The following is a 4,994-nucleotide window of genomic DNA, read 5'->3' on the forward strand; positions in this document are numbered from 1 at the left end:
AAAATGGCTACAGAATAGAGGTTCAGAATGTTGAGGTGAGTAGATATAGTTCTTGGTTTTCACACAAAGCTTTCCTAGGATTTTTTTAGCATGTTCATATCTGACTTTTTGGTAAAGGCAGTATGAGTCAACCCTTGTGGAAATTATTTAGGTCCACTGAAGGTAAAGCCAGTTCCGTGAATAATAACAATGGCCAGAATTTATGAAGCACTATGGACTTTACATTTCATTATAACACCACCACATTTCTATGAGTTATTCCTATTTTACCAAGGAGGTGAATAGAGTCCTTGGAGATGCCAGTAACTTGCCAAGGTCACAGCTAGTAGGTGTTAGTGCAAGGTTGCTAACCTAATTAGCAACCTTGAAGATCACACTGATGCTATCTGTATTGCCTCCCAAGTAAGTCACTTTTTACTATTTGCACAACTGGGTAGCCAGAAAAAGAATAGAAAGGGATTCATAACCCAGAGGCCATTGGCTCAAGCAAAAACTGTTCTTACTCTCCCAAGCGATTGGTAGGCTTCCCATTTTGTGTCCCCACATGCTTCTATATCAGATCACCACTCCCCCTGCAACCTTAGCCTGTATCTTAGAATATGACCTTATTTGGAGATAGTCTTTACAGGAATAATGAAGTTAAAATGCAGATATTATGGTGGGCCCTAATCCAGGATGACTGGTATCCTTATCAAAAGGGAAAAATTGGGGCTTGGGTTTTAGCTCAGAGCTGGCCTAGGATGTGTTTGACACTAGGTTCCATCCTCAGCATTACATAAATATAAATAAAATAAAGGTATTGTGTCCAACTACAACTAAAGGGGAAAAAAACGGGAAGGGGATTGACAGACACGTACTGGGAGAATACCATCCCAACATGAAGCCACAGATTGGATATCTCCAAGTCATGAAATGCAACACAAACCATCAGAAGCTTGGAGAAAGGTCTAGAACCGACCCTGCTGACACCTTCATCTCAGACATTGAGTCTCCAGAACTGAGAGATAATTTCTATTGTTTAGGCCACCCAATTTGTGGTTCTTTGTTAGGGCAGCCCTAGAAATTAAAAATAATGATTTTTTTTTTTTTTTAAAGTTTGCTTCAGAGTGAGATCTGAGGTGATTCAGTCTGGTTCTAGTTTTTAGTTCCAGACTTAGAGTAAGTTCACCTAACACTCAAGTTAAAAACGTTTTCTGTTTTTTCTACCTGTACTTCACCTTCAGGTAGAAGTTTTTCTTGTTCCCTTCCAGCTGTTGTCATTTCTTTCCTTGGATTCTGAATAGCAATTTGTCCCTTCCTTACTGTTATCTTAGTATAATCTGTTTTTATTTGGGGGTAGGGTCACTTTTAGCCTTCTAAGCATAAAAGTTGCTTATCAATTTTCCATTAAACATTCCTCTTCTAGTATAATAACTTTGCACACAAGAATATGTATTTGTTAAATTGACATCTACTGCAAAATTAGTTATTGCGTAATTTTGTTACAATCATATGCATTATTTAATTCTATCTGAAATACGATGTTTTAGAAGCTCATACTGTCATTACATCCCATGAGCTCCTCCAACTGACCTTCCCTTGCTAGTCTTGCAGGGAGTTTTTGCCCCAATCAATGTGATATCCATATTTTCATGGCAAAAGGAAAACTGAGACAAATGTCAAAGATACTCTCAGTTCTTTATGGAAGGAAAGAATGCATTCATTCATTCTTACATAGTTCTGGGTCAGGTGTTGCCTCCTTTCTCAGAAGGTCACAGTGGCTGTGAACTCACTTGACCTAGTCCAATTTACTCTTCGTGCCTAAGGTTTACAAAGCAATGAATTATCTGACCTTTGGGCAAACAACCCAATGGAAACTGCACAGTCACTAGTGAATCATGGATGCCTTATTATATTTTAAAAAGCAGGGACTTGGGATGTAGCTTAGGTAAAGCACATGCCTAATGTGCATGAGGCCTGAGTGCCATCCTTAGCACCACAAATAAGAAGGAACACTCAACTAGGTCTGATATTGAACAGTACAGAGCTGTATTGACAATCATTCTGAGTACTCCCTCCTGACTTTTTCCTTGGTTATAAAGATTTGGATTTTAAATGCTGCTTGGGCTTTCATAATTGAGAGCACTGTAAGTGTAGACTTGGCTAGGTTGAGGCTCATGCTCCCCTCTTGACATGCTGGCAAAGGCTGCGTGTGAGTAGAAGCCAAGTGGGGTACCCTTTGTAGCAACACATTGGAACCAAGACAAACAACAAGAAGCGCTGGCGAGGATGCGGGGGAAAAGGTATACTCATACACTGCTGGTGGGACTGCAAATTAGGGCAGCCAATTTGGAAAGCAGTATGGAGATTCCTTGGAAAGCTGGGAATGGAACCACCATTTGACCCAGCTATTCCTCTTCTTGCACTATACCCAAAGGACCTAAAAACAGCATCCTACAGGGACACAGCCACATCAATGTTTATAGCAGCACAATTCACAATAGCTGAACTGTGGCGCCAACCTAGATGTCCTTCAGTGGATGAGTGGATAAAAAAAAAAATGTGGCATTTATACACAATGGAATATTACTCAGCACTAAAAATAAGAATAAGATCATGGCATTTGCAGGGAAATGGATCGCATTAGAGCAGATTATGCTAAGTGAAGTTAGCCAATCCCCAAAAAAACAAATGCCAAATGTCTTCTCTGATATAAGAAGGGTGACTCAAAATGAGATTGGGAGGGAGAGCAAGGGAGGAAGATTACCTCTAGATAGGGAATAGGGGTGGGAGGGAAGGGGAGGGAGAAGAGGAATAGTATGGATGGTGGAAGGAGAGGGTCATCATTAGACAAAATACATGTATGAAGATGTGAGTTTGGTGTCAACATACCTTATACAGAGATATGATAAATTGTGGTATAAAGGTGTATTAAGAATTGTAATGCAAAAAAAAGAGCTCATGTATCATGGCGTAATTTGGCGTGAACATACTTTATATACAGAGTTACAAAAAATTGTGCTTTGAATGGATAATTACGATTGTAATGCATTCCACTATTGTCATGTATGTAAGAAATAAAAAATTTTAAAAAACTTACATTTCAAAGGTAAGCTTTTGCAAGAAAGGATATTGCAAAGTGAACTGGAAACATGGAAAATAAAGAGTAAGCTCAGGGACCAGATGTCCCCATGGACCTGTGTCCCTATTTGTGCCTCTGTTTGGTTTTGTGGCTATTTGTCTACTCATTCAAGAAGAATTTCCAAAGGCCTGTTATGTGTAAGGGACACGTACAGAGCAAAACACATTCTTAAGTGGTGTTGGAACTTACACTAAGTGAGGAGGAGTACCCCTAAAGCTGGTATAGACTTGGCAAAAATAACCCAAACATCCTGTGCTTCCTGGTAAAATTATCCCAAACAGTCCTTGTTGGGCCACACTCCTGTGTCTTAATGTGTCTCTCAAAATTAATATACTGAAGCTAATTTGTCAGTGTGTTAATATTCAGAGGCAGGGCCTTGGGCTGGTGTGTTATTCAGCTTTCCGTTACTGTCACAATCACCTGGGGTAATCAGTTTAATAAAGAGGAAAGGTTTATTTTGGTTCACAGTTATAGGGGTTTCAATCCATGGTTGGTTGGGGAGCCTGGGTCCACTATCCCTTTCAAGGACACGTTCTCAGCCACCTAACTTCCTCCACTTCCAAGAGATTCTACTGTCTTCCAGTGGCACCATGAGTCAAGAACCAAGACTTTAACACATGGACCTTAAGAAGACATTCAGGGTCTAAACTATATGATGGGCTTGGTAATGCACACCTATAACTTCCAGCAACTTGGGAGGCTGAAGCAGGAGAATGGAAATTTTGAAGTGAGACTTGGCAACATAGTGAGACTGGCTCAAAAGATGGGGAGGGCAGGGTGCTGGGCATGTAGCTCAGAGCATCCCTAGATTCTATCCCTGGTACCTGGGAGGAAAAACAAACAAACTATAGCAGCCACGGGTGTAGCTCTGTTAGAGTGAGTGCCTAGCATGCTAGGACCTTGGGCTCAATCTCCAACACACACACAAAAAGGTGATGCCTTTAGGATTCAATTAGGGCTTCTGTAAGGGGGCTTGAGAGTTGGTTTGTTTCACTCTGACCCTTCTGCCATGTGATGTCATGAAGATGCAGCCAACGGTGCCATCAACAAGGAATAAGGCCCTCATCAAACACCAAAACTTGTCTCCCATCTTAAACTTCCTAGTCTCCTGAACCATGAGATAAAAATGTCATTTATAAATTACCCTGTGATATTTGGTACAGCAGCTTGATTTGACTAAGACACCCTCCTCTTCCTTTACTGTCTTCTCTTTCCTCACTCCTTGCTGCAGATGCAAGACTCACAACATGTCCTTCCTTCTTCCCATCCACATACACACCTTATCAGACCCCAGGGGCCGTAGGGCACCCTGGCTTCCACGAAGCTTCCCTCCATCTTCCCCCACCCACACTCGAGTCTCCACAGTGCCCTTCAGCACCACAGGAGCCCTGGAAGCCTGCCTTCAGAGTCTGCTGTCTGGGACTCCGTAATGTGGTGTTCTCACAGCGACTCTGGGCCACTCGGCCTGTGAAGAAATAGTAAACAAGTGTGGATTTTCCGGCCTGCTCTGCAGAATTCTGTGCAGTTTTAAGGAATCAGGCCCCTCTATTGTTGACACTGTTGCACCTTTTGGCTAAGAAACCGTGTGCCCCAACGACTCAGCGCTGGCATTGAGAGTAGCACAAGCTTCATGTTTAGATGGGACGGAGGAGGTAGGGACAACTTCCTTTTCCTTCCACAAGGGACGCTTGGCCACCAGCCCACAGGAGGGACACTGCTCAGAAACCACTTCTTGGAACTAGGGGCGGGGATGGGGGTAGAAGGAAGAAAGAGAAAGGGGGTTGAGGAGCAGGGAGGAAGAGAGGGAGGGAATGTGGGCAGAGCAGGGAAGCCAACCTGAGCAAACAGCAGCCGGAGTGTTCCCAAGGCCAAA

Source organism: Urocitellus parryii, chromosome 9 (assembly GCF_045843805.1).
Source record: "Urocitellus parryii isolate mUroPar1 chromosome 9, mUroPar1.hap1, whole genome shotgun sequence".
Lineage (NCBI taxonomy): Eukaryota > Metazoa > Chordata > Mammalia > Rodentia > Sciuridae > Urocitellus > Urocitellus parryii.